Raw genomic sequence first — 17,630 nt, forward strand, 5'->3', positions numbered from 1 at the left:
AAAATCCTTTTGGGTCATACCTTGCAGTCCTTTCCCTAGATTGCACACAAAACCACACAGGCAATTATGAACCTGCTTTTGTTGACCGTCAACACTGACCATCAAAACAAGTCACCTCTGAAAACATACAACTGCTTTGGACTGCTAATTATTCTCAGCATCACAACCCATTTTGAAACCTTTCCAACAATTGCCACAGATTCCTCCACGTATACTCTGGCACCCAGTGTTTTACCTTGCCACATCTTTCAGTCCCATGGGCCCAGGCTAAGTTTCTCACAAAGCTTCCCATCAGCTTGCTTGATCCAGCTTAGGAAGAGCCTACAGAAACGGAATTCCCAAAGTGAACAGGAGAAAGGTGAATATCTACATTTTTAGCACTATTATCCAAGAGACCACTTTTTGGGCATACTTTCTTATTGTCTAAGTGACAGCCTAGCCAAGTGGAGGGAAAGGTAGAAAAGAATCAAAACTAGGACAGCACCGACAGTTGTTAGGATGACGAAAAGGCAGACAAACACTAAAACCTAGACCATTAAATCCCACCTCATTTACATGCACAGGGTTTCTGGAAAGGCATAAGCTCTTGGAAAACGAAGGAGCTTACAGTTAGTGAATCAAAACTCACCAATTCTTTCCTAGCATTCTCAAAAAGAAAAGACAGTACTTTCAAACCACATGAACAACCAGTAAGCAAAAGACTCAACCAATATGGCTTTATATCGTACTCTCCACATGGTGAGATTTCCAAATCTGACACCTGTTTTCTACTTCTAGTTGTCCTCAGTCAGTGAAATTTAGTTTTGAAAAATGTTCTTAGCAACATTCAATTGTTTATCTGCATAATTTCTAGCCTACCTTATAAATAACCTTGACTGCAAATAGCTTTATTCAAAATTATTTCTTTATTGAGAGGAAAACCAAAAACAACTCACACGTCATAAAAGGAATCTGGCATCCTATTCCCTTCCTATTTGCTGCCTCACAGAGAATACATCATTTCTCATACCGGCCCATAACTTCTTATAAACATCTGTAACTTTGCTAGAACTGTCTATAAAAAGGCTTGACATCCAGGTCCATTTTTGGGATGCTGGTTTGCAACTGACATATACAAGTTCATCTGCAATGCGGAAAAATCCAATAAAATGTAAACTTTGCTGTCCAGCCATCTAAAGTCATTTATGCTAGTGACATGCTCATACGGGCCTCTTCTGTAAAATGCAGTTTGCAAAACTGCATCTTGCTTTCTGGCTGTGTATCTCTCCTCAGTAAAACACTCAGGAGAATCCTGCATGAAAAGTGATATGGTTTAAAATCCAAGCACAATGCAGCTGTCTAAGTCAGGTAATTTTCTTACCTCTGGAATACAACACCAGTTGAACTGTAGAAAGATAATAGTTAAAACTTCAACAAAAAGCAGAAGCCAGACAGCAGTGTTTCTTTCATTTCTGCATTTATGTATTATCAAGTGCATGAAATCCAATTGTGATCACTCAGGCTTTCTTAAGAGATGACTTTTTCCCCATTCCACATTTCTTATGACTAGACAAAATTGAACTGCTTAATTAGCATGTAACATTTTATGTAATAATTATACAGAAATCCACACTGACCACACATTTCCCCATTAACATTCAATTAACACATTCCACTATGGAAGCTTCAATACAATTTCAACCATTTCTGCCATCAAATGGAATAGATTTTTTTTTCATCTTGTACATCTACTGGCATTACACAACAAATGTGTCAGCCACCTACAACTACTTCAGCTCTGACACCTTGTTACTTAAGCATTTGCATAGCCCCTGCAAACTAAACATTACCTAAATTGATTTGCTTCACATTAACTTTATTATACCAACACCTAGGCACCTAACAGTATCTCAGGAGAGCATACGAATAAACTAAAATTACACTACCACATGAAAAATAACTGTTGACTTGGTGTAGCTACAAAAATGTCAAAGTCCTCCTTATCTACAAAAATTAATTTCTGAATGCTGGACTTCTGGGCTATGCTGTAAGGATATATTTAGCTGCTGCACTACAGCTCTCATCTCAGATTACACTACTATTTAAGTCTAAAAAGCAATGAACATGTTCATGAGAACATAAGAGTAAACATGCAAGTCCTAATGGAAAGTTCATGTGGACTAGGTTAAGCCCTATAGAGATATGAAATTTAGGCATTACATGGGAGGACTTGGACATTTTTTCACACTTTTTAGCTCTCAAAGGTACCTGTACTAATTCCTCAATTTAAGATGGGATTTAATTTTTGCTGTCCCTATTAGTGGAGAAGAGCCTTTCCAAACCAGGTTGAGATAGAAATAGAGACATCATACTCTCAGCAACTCCCAGATCACAGCTTAGCCCTGTGGTTTCCAAGTCCTTTACTCTTGAAAGGGAAACAATCCACACAAACCACAAAAGGAAGAGGATCAGAACTGAGTACTCCTCTTGGTGTCCAAGCTAAGAAATCTTTCACAGCTGCTCAAGAGTGAGACTGGTTCAGGTGCCTCCAGTCTGGGTGTGGAGAGGCATAACAGTGCCCTTTCCAAAGCAAACATACAGCCTTTAAAAGGACCAGTAATGAACATGCAACCTGAAGGCCAAAGGGTAGAAAACAGCAGGGTAAAGGTGAAAGATACTGGAAAGAGTTTGGCAGCAATTCCTCCTTCCCTATAGTGCTTTTGAAAAGACTATCTGTGGCATCCACAGTTGGTGATAAGAAGCTTGAGAACAGTAGCTCAACCACAGGAGGCTGAACAACAATTTGTGGCTGTCAAAACAATTGCCTTATGCAAGTCAATCCACCACAGAGCTACAGCTTTTGCTGCCTTATCACCAGGGCCCCTGTCCAGTTCTTAATATTACAGAAAAGTCACAGATTTGCTGACCCATGCTCAGAGCTCAGATTCTTGGTTTAACCAACTTCATTTTGATGCAATGGGAAGAAATACAGCCCCTCACTTGTAGCTAAATGAATGTTAGCAGTATTAAGTGAACCCTAGCTATGTTTAGTTCCCAATAGAAAACTGACCAAAACCACATGCACGACTCCTTTAATTACTACCAACTCTAAGTAACAACAGGAAAAGTACTCTGAGCATAGAAAACAGCTTAGAAGATTTGAAAATGGAAAGGAGGAAAAAAATACTTAAAGTAACAAAAAATTACAGAGTTGTCAGTAAGGAAACTTGACGTTTATGAAGTTGTTCCCTCAGAAGCCTTCCTGTAGCAAGCAGGCAAAAAGCCAAGTCAGGCCATTCAGGCTGAAAAAAAGAAAAAGCTGACAGCATGCAACTGATGAACAAGCTAAGTGTGCGACACATGGAAGCAATAGTGGACACTGAAGACAACAGCCAGGATCACAATAGTTGCAGTGGTTTGTAAAGCAAAAGGTTGCATAGGCGTCTGTAGCATTAACAGAATAAAAGCATCAACTCAAATCTGAGACATCTCAGCATCTCTCATTCCAGTTAACTCCATACACCTCAAACAAAGTTCTTGTTCAAATATGATCCAAGTATGGACTTCAACAGTTAAAGAATTTTACATTAGAGCAACAATGGCAATGAAAATGCAGGGGTTTTTTTCTCTGTATAAATGGAGGCCTGGCTGAACTTCCTGTTAAAATAAACAGAAGCACACAATAATGAAATCAAGCCTCCGATGCATCCTGACAGTGACAAATCCGTATGGACTAGTTTCCAGACACCTTCCTTTTAACCACCTTCTCTGGAGGGAGAGACAGTCTGAATAAGATCCCCAAACAGTTTGGAGAGAGTCAAAGTGAACAATTAAAAATTAAGGGGACAGTCTCTCACTGAATGTAAACTGAACGAATGTAAAACCTACTAAGTTTTCTATCTGGTGAAGGCTGGATTAGATAAAACCCTCAGTACTTCCAATAAGGATGAAAGACTGCAGACACTAATTTATTCCTACTTTTCCACATTCAGCTGAACCACTGACAGCCATGTGTCAGTGTTGGACCTTCAGTCCAACAGACCTTTACAGTTTAGCTTCATACGCTATATGTCACCACAGTAGTTATCTTGACAGTAGCACAAGTGTAACATCAAAGCTCAAGTTTTAGAAACATTGGGAGAAGTGCTACAGTCAGTGAAATTTGATTACAGAATTTTTACACAATTAATACAAAACTCACTTGTCAGAAATGGTATATATTGGTTTTCCACAGCACTAATATATCTTTGCATTTTTTCCATTTACTTCCCTGACCACCTTTAAATGAGTGTCACCCCGCTGCCACCACTCATATGAACTTTTAATCATTTGATTAACTTGAATATGAGCTGAAGACAACAGCAGCATGATTTAAAGCAGTTCACTTCACAGAAAAATCACCTTGATGCGCCAGAGAGTACCCTAGCCCATACTCCCATTTTCTATGGAATCCACAAACAATTTTCATTTAAGTTAACTCACTCACTCTGATCTCTTGCTGGAACTCTAAGGAGTCTTCATCCTATCCCAGGGCTGGTGGTGTGTGCTAACAGCCATGCAATAAAAACGCATAAGACAGAGTGTATGGCACATGGAGCAAGGAAAGATGTGTGGCTGCAAGGCAGTTACAGCGCTAGATAACCCAGAGAGCTTGAACTGCAATGGGCAAACCCCGGGCAGCAGATGCAGCAGACCTTTTATTTGCTTCCCATAAATCCCCTATCTGTTTGGGCAATGACCACAGTCACAAATTTTCAGAAGCTAAAAGCAACAACTCATTCACCTCTAAAGAAAAATCAACCTAAAAGCAGGAGTAGCAATGTGAGTTTAAGCAAAGCAAGCACTTTAAAACTTCCTAGTTGTAACAAGCTCAAGACATACAAGCAACAACAGATGAGGAAGTTACGCAGCTGGATAAGTATTCGTCTGCTGCTTATCAACATTTTTCTTCAACTCAAAGACTTACATCTCCTAAATTTTTACTCTATACAGGCTACCTCATGCTACATCTTTAACACATTACTGCTGTACACTTTGTAATCAGTTTCCTGAACATGCTACGGATTGACATTGCCACTACAACTCAAGGAATTTACAGAAGGTCAACAGAAGTGGCATACCTCTGGAATACCAGTAATGTTCCCTTGTGGGCTATGGTATAGTTTATATTAGCTTCAGTACGAGTCTAAAGCAGTATGCCACGTCTTCCACATTTTGGCACTCACAACAGTTACAAGATACTACACATCTAAATTCGTAAGATGAAGAAATTAGTTCCTGAAGGCAATAGGCTGTCTATGAAACAGCATTTATAGTTAGCAAGTTCTTTACTGTGTTCTGTACTGGAGGATATTTTCCAGAGAAACTTAGTTTACAGTAGTGATCTTATGCTTCTCCCCAAGCTGTAATTCAGCAGGTTTTGTTGCTTATTCCTCCCCAGATTTTTTGGTCCCGCACTCCAAGAAAGTCATAATATCATCTTTGTATCATCTTTTTACCTTTCCCTAGTAAACCAACACTTTTTTAATTCTTCTTGTCACTTAGAGTAGCTCTCCTCAGTTCCCAAACAAAAGTAGGGGGGGAGGAATTTTGTTTCAGATATTCTGGCAACAGGGAATGGTAATAGTATCACAGAAGAAAGATAAACCAGACAGCAATGTACATCCCAGTCATGAAAGCAGCTTCCAGAACTGCCCCTCTTAAGTCCACACGTGCAATTCAAATTCAGTTTGGTATTTTATAATCCTGTTCAAAATGAGAGGTATCTAATCATTTAGTCAAAGCCAAATAATTAGAATTAAAAACTCATCACACAACACCTGCACACATAATCACTTAATAGGAAGCTTTCTTTGTTTTGCATAATTGCTTGTTTAATTGTATGCTGGATTTTTGAGGTGGTGGCATCTTTAAATGCTTGACTGCAAAATAGAATTAAGATTCACAAGTATACAAAAGCAATCTATTCCTCAGTTTACACTGAGCTTCCTTGCAAGAACCTTACAAAGGTATATACTAGTTTGTTTACGCAGGCAGGGAATGCATTTTTTGATGACCAACAATGTCCGTGGCTGCAGTGCAGACTCTGTTCTAGGTTTAAAGTTTTCTAAAAGAGTTTCCCCAGATCTTGTAAGGATCTGATCACAGCAGTTGTTTATGAAGTTCCCACCCATCAAAGGAACAGTTGCAGAAATATGGAAAAAATCCTAAGCTGCAGAGCCAATTTCCAGAGCTTTTGCCCTCTTCAGCTGGCTGCCTCACATGCAAAGCAACAAATCATTGATCTTGCAAAAGGATAAGAAGCAGCCTAGTTCTTGGGCAGAAGTCCTTGAGAAAGGGGGTAAAATGGCTTCTGCTACAGAGCTCTTTTACACATGGTAAAGTTTGTTCTAAAAGGCTAAAAGGGAATATGCATAAGGCGCTCCCATCTCTTTAAAATCTTTGAAATCCTGAGTATTGAACTCCACTAACAGGTTATCTTACATAATTTCAGACAAAAGCTTATTTATATAATGTTGAATGCTCCAAGTCAAGAAAGCACAACTTTAACTCTGCTCCCTTCTCTTATTTAAATAAGATCTTTCTTTAAAGGACCCTTGATGAAAGGGCCCTACAAATCATAGATGCATATGACTAATTCCTTTCAACCATTTCAAATGTCACAGCCAATGACCTTCTGAATACTGGAAGCTGTTGTGAGTTTCCTCCTGTTAGCTGCACTTCTAGTTCCTGTACACCTCAGATTCCAGGCAAAGAACTATGTTGTTATGGGAATATATGCAGTGATGATATAAAAACAAATTTTCAATTATGCACTATGTATAATAATTTGGTACTATAGTTCCAGAATACTTGGTGGCTCAGTGGCTCATGCACTTAATTAAATAGCAGACTAGCTTTCCATACAATTTTAATATTCCTGAAGGGGTAGATTAATTTAAAATGCAATTAAAGTTGCATTTTAAAATAAGATAATTTTTTTCCATCACAAAAATAAAGTCTAATAAAGAAGTTATCCATCTTGGAAGCATCAGGATGTCATACCTTTGGATTGTATTATTTCATTGCCACTAAAATGTTTAAGCTTTCCTTCTGTCTCCCCTTAGCCATAAAATGCATCTTGTTCATTTATTTAACTTTGTCAGAGCAGCTGTTTTGAGCTCAATATTTCTTTATACATTTTCAAAAGATAACTAACTTCTCATCTATTTATTTATGAAGATAACAGCTTCTGGCACATCCTGAAATTAACCTGCCAGAACTGCTTATCTATTTATTTGAAGTATGGAAAGCATACACAAGGAAAAAATATTTAGTAGAACAGAATATTTAAAGTGAAGTTCTCTCACAACTTAAGAAAGTGAAATAAACACACTCTTTCTACCTCTCAGAAAACAGGTTTTCTCCATAAGCCAGAACTCAGTCATAAATATTTCTACGAGAAAATATAAATCTAAACCACTTGAACTGCTCTCCATTTAAAGCAGAAATCAGTGAGCCATTTAATGAACCATTAGCAGGTCCATCAACAGTTTAAACACAAGTTATATGCCCAGCAAGCTATCAGAATAAGCCAAATAACCAGCCTGGACCTGCCACAGAAAGTGTTGGAAGTCGACCCTATTGGGGGGACAAAAAGAAGCAAGGGGAAAGGAATAGAGAAAGTCATCAGCTCAAAAAACCCCACACTACCACCACCCCCAAAAAAATAAGCGCCACACTAAACCAAGCAACAAATATTCTTTGCTGTGGCTGCCTTGGGAAGTAAGGGCCCTCTGGGACTGAACTCAAAAGCTGCTCTGGAGCAGGTCTTAGAGGGATTTTGGTGAAGAAAAAAGCAGGGAGAGACTGTGATTTTTTTTTTTTTTTTAAATAAAAACAATGCCTTAGCTTTAACTTCAGGACAAATATTTCAAGGCCTATTCCAAGGGGTCTTTCCCCACTGCCAGAAAAGTCAAAGGAACACCCATGTAGCTTTACAACAGTCTACACAATTTCTTACAAGCTTTACATTTCCTCAAATATGAATTGACACTGCTTTCTAAAACTCAGTCATAGTACTGAAGTTTTCTTTATTATGCTGTATAAACTGGCTCTGCACCTCAGAGTGCAATTTATTACAGCAACACCAAGCAGTTCTCGCAAAGTTTCAATATGCCTCACAAAAAGAACCTGTAGAATCATCTTTGAACTATGGGCCCCTTTTAAACACACTTCGCTAAGATAGTCAGCACAAAAACATTAAACCAAAAGTTGCACATTTTGTAGTCATAACATCCAGTGAAGTACTGTACTTGCAACAAACTATGCTTGTCAGCAGCATACAAATACATAACCTGAGGCTCTAGTAAGTTTTTGAAGAAGTTGAACAACAAAATATTGGCAAACTTCCTAGAATTCAATTTGAACAGAAGTCAAGGACACTTTGGCTCCACTACGGGATTAGTGATATAGCACAAGCCCTACCTATAATGAAGAATGTTTCGGTTGCAACTTAAACTTTGCCTATGATCAGCCTTTACAAGCCAAAAAGCCAAGTCACTTGGGAAGCTCTGCTTGAACAGCAACTTTATTGTTGGACTGGTGCAGGTTGGCTACCTTTGGGTATGCCAGGCTGAATATTCCCTCCTCTGTAGGAGAGGCCATTTTATAACTCTTTCCTCATCCCTAAAAGCAGTTTCATTTTCCTCAAAAAAACCCACACCACAATGCAATAGAAAGTTAGTATATAATTAAGATTTGTTACAGCCTATTTAAATGAACTAAAACTAGGGGCTTGTAAGAGTTAATCTACAAATATGCACAGTGAAAGAAAGAAAGAAAGTAAACAGAGCAAGTGAAAGATACCATTTTTGTTCTTTTGCAGTATTTTCATTGTCTTCAAATCTGGAAAACGTCAGTGTTTCTCTCAGTGTTCAGAGCATTTAAAAGTTAAGAGCTTTAACCCATGATTTCAACTTAATTTAAGGCTCAAACTGCCAGAGTTATTTCCTATTTGCACAATAAATGTCAACACCTGAAGATAATTTAGTGTCCATCTACAAACCGAGCAGCGGAGCAGTTCCATCGAATAAACCATTCTTGACTTCACAGCCCAGTAGGAAGAAGAGACGGAGTTCTGAGTTCAGACACACACAGCATGGAATATAGTAATTCATAAAATAAGGATAACATGGCAACTATAAAGTTCATTAGCAAGCAAGATTCACAGTCAAAACTATTTAACTGTTTCACTGTCGGACATGAAGCATTTTTAAACGTGTTTATATTCTCTGGAACAGAAGAGCCAAACCTTCCATGCAATAGCTGTGATCATTAATGTATACATAGTAACAGCCCTGAACATGAGGAATAAATATCAGCAGGGCAGTAAGAGGCTGAAGCAATCTTTAGGGGTGAAAATTCCAGATAAATCTGAGTGTTCATACTTCAAAATCAAGTCAGTATTAAAGTCAAGTTAGTATTCAAACAATTAAATGCAAATGATACTAAGAATCAACTATTGACACAAGAAAGCCATGTCAATGGAGAGAGGAATGTCAGTAGGAGAAAAAAGTGAATTTTATTTACACCTGAATGTTCTTGTGCCTGAAAATAGCCTCAAACAAAACACGGGGAAAGCTAAGTTACCATGCCACTCTTCATTTAAAATAAAGTCAAAATGCTCATCACATGATGAAGAAGTGTCATTTTCAGAGCAGGATAACTGATGAAGATATCAATCGATTCTCTCAAAGGGAGAAGTGCCATTTCCAGTCACAACATTTGAACCACATTTTGACTGAAGTGTTTTCGTGTTTCTGCCTCCAGTCATAGTAAGTTGAGTTGATGATAAAAAAATAATCTAGCATTTCCCATTTTCGAACTGTCACAGTATGAAATCCTTGCAACAAAACCAGTTTTTCCTGTTCAAATGTTTCTCTAGAACCCAATTATTGCTGCATGACAGGTGTTTGAAATACTATGTAGTGTTTAGTACAGCATTCCCAGTAAGGAGCACCTGATTAATTGCTCCCGAGACAAACATTTTTTTCTTTTCCAGTGTTCTTGCTAGAACATTTATTTCAGCAACCATTATCTTCATTTTCCATTCCTCTACAGATAACACCATTTCCTCCAGAGTATTTGTTCAAATGTGATATTCCTAGTCTTATCCATTACTTTGCAACAACAAAACAACACAAAGCAGCAAAGGCACCCAACTAGTCCCCAGAAGCTGCTCTTATTAGGGACCCTCACTCAGTTTTCTGAAATAAGAGACATGAAACATTACATTCAGCTGTTCACTGAAGAAAACACACATTGCAAATTACACACTTTGTATATGCCTGAACTAGAAAGGCCTTTTAGCATGCCTGCTAAAGCTCCAGCTACAGAGGCAGCCAGGAGGGGAACCAGGCAAGAACAAAGGCAACAGAACTTGCTGAGCATGAGATCAGTGAGGAAAGCAAGTCAGCTCCTACAGCTACAGTGCTTCAGTTCCTGAAGCCAGCCCAGACACCTCGTCAGAAATACTTCATCTAATGGGACATTCCCTGGGCATTTAGAAAGGATGCTGCTTGGACAGCAAGACTTGTTTCCAAACTAAGCAACTGCAACAAAATAAACTACAAAGCAAATCTTTCTATGCTTTTACCATGTACCAATATACTAATAACTCATCCAAATAATTCACATGCCAAGAACACTGACATGAGGTTAAACACCACATATACTACATGATATCCTGTCAAAGATGAAAGTTCCTAGTAGCAAACTCCAGATTGTCAAATTAAATCTTATCATATTCAGTTATTTTGAATGCTTCCCTATATTCTTTCTCCTCCTATTGATACAATTTTATAGGTTATGCAGTCAAATACTTTCCCCAAGATTGTAAGACTGTAAAATAACCTCAGCCATTGAAGAGACATACATTTTATTAACAGAATTTTCTGCTATCTTCTTTATATTTAATATTTTCTTTAAGGGATAAAGATGTAAAATGCAGTTTTAAGACAGCAGTGCCTAAACTTTGGTTATTGACCACCTGCACGTACTAATCACTAAAGCCTAAGTCCTATAAAATAAATGCTGCCACTAGCGACTTGTTTTGCAAGGCTTCTTAAAGCACACACATCACACTAACTACTACTATCTATCTCTGAGGTACATAGAACTTAAAATCACAGTAAAATATTTCCCCATACCATTGTACTTACTGGTTCCTTCCTGCCAATCTGGGATCTTAGATTATTGTAACAGGTCAACAGGACAGTCCAGCAGCAAGCAAGACCTAGATGTTAACTCACAGCAGAGTACTGTTGGGAAAAAAAAAAAAAACATAGGCATGGGGAGAAAGAAACATTTTAAATATTCTACCTAAGCAAAGAGGTTACTGAAAGCAACAGCATGCTATGACACTGCTCTTCAGAATGAGACAAACCAAGCCAAATAACAAAAAAATCCCAACAACTTGAAATGTGGCAGCAAAGTGACCCATACACCAGTCCTTCAGAGTGAAGTTAATAACAAACCAGGGCAGCTCATATTACAGAATTTAGCTGGAGTGACCTGACAGCAGCAACTGCTATCCAAACATACACGAACTATGGCAAATCTATAGTGTTTGATCAATGCTCCCAAGGATGTACATACTGAAGATGTGTAGAGAAAAAGGAAACTCTTGATAATTTTCAGGTTCGCAGTGTCACTATTTCTATCACCCAACACTTGTTTATAGACAAACTAGCATTATTTTCAAGATAACTGTGGTAAAATACTATGGCAAATCAGTGACTCTTCAGGCACCTAGAAGCTGTTTGTGAATCCAGTTTCCTCTTTAAATGCCAAAGTCATTTGTCCTCACTGACATCTATGAATCTGAAGGTCACAGTCTGAGACTGTCAAAAACTACAATGCTTTGGCCAAATCATAACAGAGTACCTTTAAGAAATGCCATATTTTGCATACCTTTTAAAAATCCCATATTTCATTCTCATGCAACTCACCCATTCAACATTGACATCTTCAGGCTAAAACTTCATATAGCAAACTAAGCAAAAAAGTTACACTAGAGCCAGTAAAGGAGTAGATATTGTAATCAAAAGAAAGATTTTCAGCCTACATGAATGTTAGAACTTTGGTGCTAAGGTGTTAATTTGAGGAGAAATGCACTGTCTACAACTAAAGTGCTTCTTCCTGGACCTCATCTCCCTTTCAAATAGCTGAAATTCAGATTACGTGGGTCGAACAAATAACTTTTCTTATTTTAATACTTGCCTTTGGAACTTGCAACATGCCCACAAAGTTTTTAACAATTACTCACAGTGTTTAAATAGAGCTTAGAAGCTGCTGATGGTGTTATCCAGTGATGCAAATACACATGCAAACATATATATGCATGCAGATATACAAGATACACAGTGTACCTTTTACTCCTGACTGGTTTCATTACTCCCAGCCTCAGTAACGAACATGCCACTACAATATGCTGTTTGAGGTTCCAAGGATTATTTTACAAGTGGTTAGCTTTTCACACACAAAAAAAATCTAGGAAATGAAGTCATTTGTTGGTTTTGAAACTACAGCAGCCATCACTACCATTCATTTTAGCACTGTTGCTCATCTATGTAGTAAAGCTGGACATTTCAAAAGACACCAGTTATTCACAGCATGAGTGCCTGCCTGCTTGCCCTTCAATACAGAAGGGTATCAAAGTCCACTATTCTACAACTACTCAGGGTAATCTGCAAAACTTATGAAAGCAATGTAAAATATTAGGGTTTTCCCTTTAATTAAAAAATCTGAAGTGTATTCATAGCTTTTCTTCAGTTTTAAGGCTCAGCAGGAGGTACTTCATAGACATGGACAGAGGAATTTGAAGCCATTTCATCTCAAGACTTTACAGATAAGGGCAATGATAATTTTATCTAAGAAAACTGAAGGCATGCCAGATAAATTGGGGATTCAAAACAAACCTACACTGTAATCTACTCTTAGGTAACTATCTTACCTTTAGTCCTTACTGGAACCATCATATGCCTCCTGACACCAGACAGCAACTTCATTTCCTCTTCTATAAATTTCTCTGTTGCATGGTTTAGAAACACAAATACGAGGTGGCAGAGAGAAAGCCAAAACTAATCCTAAAAAATTTACTCTCATATACCAAATAAATATCTGCAATTGTAACTGAAAACTGCATGCAACTTGTCTACTAGAGTAATGCTAACTAGAGACAAATTTACAGCTCACTGATTTGACATTCAGTATTATTTCCTCATGCATCAATAAAGACATTTTTCATTTTTTGATGATTTAAATGTTTAAGACAGACTGGATTATCCCTCACCTCCATACTCAACTCATGCAAATACTGAGCCAGCACTCTAAATCCTTCTCTGCAACTGAGTTGATTGTGTAGATGAGCAGAAGCAGCTCTCCTAGAAGCACTGTCACTTATTTAGTTTCTGTTCTGGAGGAATAACTAATGATATGTTCTGAAGATATTTTTGGCACTACAAATCTGTACCATCCTAGTGCCCCAAAGGGACAGTGTCAGTGCATCCGTTCTGTTAATATGACTGGGAATGAGAGGAGCTGTGGCATGGGGCACAGTCTAAGACAGACTGGAATGCCCAGATGCCCACATAAAGAAGCGGCTCAACAGGAAGCTTGTCATTTAAAGGATGTTAAAAGTTAAGCCAACCCAATCATAGTTTGCCCTGTATCTGCAATTACCTCCCTATTTTACTAAAATGAAATTGTTTTCTTATAGTAGCTCAACTACTAGTAAACTCCCCCTGAACAGCCAAAAGCATTGTAAGGAATATCTTCCACTCTCATCATGCTTTCCTTCACAGCATTTTACTGGTGCAGACAAAAGTCGCCAAGAAACGTCACAGCAGCAGTTAGTGTTGCTTCTCCTTTGCTCAGCCACATGGAATAAAAGCTAACCACTCAAACTGAGTTGCACCATAGCTTCCCCTCCCTTACCCCCAGCAGCCCACACATTCATTCACATACATAATTGGTTCACACTAAAACACATTTCTGCACCTGCTTGATCTTGAAGTTGTCTTTCAGACTGGTCTGCTAATAACAAGTCAGGTGAAATTTTCAGTGCAACTTCTTAAGGGACTTTAACAGGGTATGCCACACTAGATATCCCATTTAGCAATGCAAAATAAACTGTACGCCTCCATGTCACAAAGAACAAAATTATTCCAGGCACAGGAAATACACTTCTGTCATCTTCCAGGACTGGAATTCATGACTTCACATTTACTTAAAAAGAAAATGCTAATTAATGAACTAATTAGGTTTTTTTTCCCCTCATGTATTTGACAGCTAACAGCACAAATTACTAGCTTTTCTACTGCAGCAGAATCTTCTAGACTGCGAATAGCCTATCTTGAACATCTGCCTTGCTGGTTACTTGCTCAGACTGACAGCAGTAGGCAGACCCACTTGAAAAACCTGCTGTAAGTGTTCAATGCTCCGAAGACTTTCCCGTCCAACCCTGGAGTTAGTCTATCTTCCCCCCCCCCAAAAAAATGCTTACAGAAACACCAGCTGTCATTTCCATCATCATCAACAGAAGAGACTCACAGTAACACCTCTGAGAAACTTTTCTGTAATATTCAGCTTGCAAATTTGGCCTTCAAAATGTTAAGAACAGCATTCCAAAACCATGCTATTTGAGTTTGTCGCTATCTTTATCTATAGCCCAGGTAAATACTGCTGACCTGTCAGAGATACTGGTGAAATAGTACCTCAGAGCATCGAATGCCATGTTGAGTTCTGAGGTCTCAGCCCTGCAACTGTAAGACTCCAGCAATCCACTGGATGAGAACTCTGGGGAACGCAACATTGCTAGCGCTGTTGTAGTGTTGGGTGAACTCACTGCACTCTTGTGGAATTCTTATAAGACTGGTTGTTCTGAAAATGGGAAACTATGATCTCTGTATTTTTAAGATACAGAATGTAGTATTATGCTACAAAATTCTACAATGAACATTCAGAGATGCCTTCTCCTGCGTACGTAGTGTGCACCACAGATCAGGGAACAGTAAGGACTTGTCTTTCTGCACTTGGATATTAGTAGCAGGCTGTAAATAGTACTGAAAGAATATTCAGATTTTTCTCTATGACAGCTGGGTTGAATTTAAAGATGCTCCAGTTTGTGCATGTCAAAGTGCTTGCAGTGTTGAGTAAGAACTACTGCTCAGACCCAGCTTTCAAATGGTTACATAGAACAAGAAAACATTGCCAAGGTACTGAATATCGATAAGCTAGTCACTTAAAAATAATTAGATTCACCTCAGTGAAGTACAGATGGATAACACAAAACTGATCTCATTCACATGCAGTTCAGCTAGTTAATTATATTTCACAGATCTTCCCAGACTGATATTAATATAAATATTCTGATCTGTTGCTGTTTTCCTCAATAACAAAAAAATAGCTGATGATAACTTCTAAATCTGATGACTCTAAATTACCCCCAAATTAGCCTTGTCTCAAGAGATAGTTGATGCTCTGTCAAGATAATTATACCTTACTAGTGGGCCTAGCACTCTACAACCTCCTGCAGTTTCACATAGGATGCATTAACCCTTGAAATACACAATTTATTCATGGTATATGTACGCAATGGCCTTGGCTGCAACAGAATAGCCATGCAAAGAAGAAAGAGATTAATTTGAGTAGCTTCTTCCATGTATTTTAGAGACTACTGCTGAGCACTGAAAAACAACACAACTGTAGTTGTTTCTTAATCTCAACAACCAAAAGTAGAAGTATTCTTCTCTCCCCTTCATGTCAGACAACAACCTTCTCTCAGTTTAATGGATTTGACTTTCATGTGGGTCCAAGACTTCCTAGGACAATCAAATGCAATCTCATGGCCAACCAGCATGGTCAGCATTGCCAGAACACAATACAGTAAAATGGACTGGAAAAAGTTCTGAGCTGTGTGGGAACTTCAAAGAAACCTGCAAGCTGTAAGAGTTGCTTTAGTTAGATTTCCTGCTATTGTTTCAACCCTTCTTCCATGGCACCCAAGAATAACAACAGGGCTAGTAAGTGCATACCAGGAAAACTAGGCAAGACATTACATCCCTAGATACATGCACATACACATTTAAGATGCGCTTGGCAAGCTGTTATCCAGTGAATTCAGGCTTATTAATACGCACTTCAAAGCACAATGGGTACTAGCATTGATGACGTTGCCTGTAAAGCACTTGCATATTATCTTCTTAGCCTCTAGTGGATTACGTGTGTTAAAATAACATGTCATGGCACTGATCACTACTGGATGACTTGTTTCTTCTATTGACCCAAGGCCTGTACTAAAAGTGTATGAGTGTGAAATAGATATAAAAATAAGTCATTCTGTTACCTTTTACACAAAACTGGCCCTCAAGTACAGAAAATAATGCTTAATTAACTTTTAATTGACAAAATTTAATTAGTACAGTGGATGTTTCCAAATAATTTCAACAGAACAAAAGTCAATCTATATTTGCATGGCCTGATGTATTGAAGCATGTTGCACAGTAATTATAGTTATTCAAGTTATTAAACACCTATTAGACACTTCAAAAAAAAAAGGCTACACGAAAGTTAAATTAGGTAGAAAATTCTGTCCATGAACGTATGTCAACTGAGGTAAAAAAACTCAATTTAAAAAAAAAAAAAAAACCTAACCGCTTGGAACTTTAATTGCATCAACAAATTTGCAGCCACTCAAATTCTGATGCGCAATGCCAATTGCAAAAGCCTGCAGCGGTATAATTTGATCCTACCAAGTATGTCATACACAATTAACTAACTGCAAGACTATCAGGTCATTTAACTGGTACTAAACTATAATTTCTAACCTTGCCCAAATCAGATGGCTAAGTTGTAATTGGTACCATAACAATACCATCAGCATATACTGATGGTCCATCAAGACAGGTCTTCAAACACTCAGCCAACTTCCCTGATAGTGGCCAGTATGAGTCCAGGCAACGAAATACTCTTCAGAAGCATCAGCTCTTCAGGAACAGACATTGGGTGAACCTCACAAGAAAATTCAGAGAACAAACTCTTCAAATATAGAGTGCTCTGAGGCAGATACTTTAATAGTCATCTTCCTGTACAGCATAACTTTCAGGACCCAGAAACTCCAAACATAGCAATACAGCTACTGTTACCATGACACACTCACACTCCCATAGGCAAAGTCTGCAGAATACAATGCAAGACTTGCTATTGCTTCTATGTGTTCAATTAACACCAAAGATCAGTAGGTTTCAAATAAACACTCTTTCAGTTCTAACTCAGTTCTTGCAGCTTCACTTCATACCCTTCTGCAGTTCTGGACATCCAACTGGCGTTACCCTGCTCATTTCTCTCAACAGATAATTTCTCTCTATGGCATATAATAATAAAAATTTTCCAAAATGGCACCATGCTTTTCACATTGATTTGGCTATGACTCGAAGAAAGCCCTTAAAACAAACACAGGGTTGTTTGCTTGCTTGATATCCATTTTCCCTTATGCGCATTAAGTGAACTCGGCCAGGATAACAGCTCAGTCAATGCCTCCATTAACAAGTCACCCACTGGTATTTAAAAATGACTTCCATCAAAATCATTAATGTGGAAACTGTGGTGTA

The 17,630-nt window shown here is 38.2% G+C and overlaps 1 protein-coding gene across 8 annotated transcripts in view; it reads right to left on the reverse strand.

Moving 5' to 3' along the window:
• The window catches only part of TLN2 (talin 2), a 221,293-nt gene that overhangs the window by 175,178 nt on the left and 28,485 nt on the right, over window positions 1–17,630 (reverse strand). For 5 of the 8 annotated variants that reach the window (XM_075505789.1, XM_075505794.1, XM_075505791.1 and 2 more), the window contains exon 2: window positions 11,181–11,279. The exons of the other annotated variants lie outside the window; for them this stretch is intronic. The gene's annotated coding sequence lies outside the window, so the exon portion shown is untranslated. The remainder of the gene's footprint in view (window positions 1–11,180; window positions 11,280–17,630) is intronic. 8 annotated transcript variants of the gene reach the window in all.

This window comes from Mycteria americana, chromosome 6 (assembly GCF_035582795.1).
Source record: "Mycteria americana isolate JAX WOST 10 ecotype Jacksonville Zoo and Gardens chromosome 6, USCA_MyAme_1.0, whole genome shotgun sequence".
Classification (NCBI taxonomy): Eukaryota; Metazoa; Chordata; class Aves; order Ciconiiformes; family Ciconiidae; genus Mycteria; species Mycteria americana.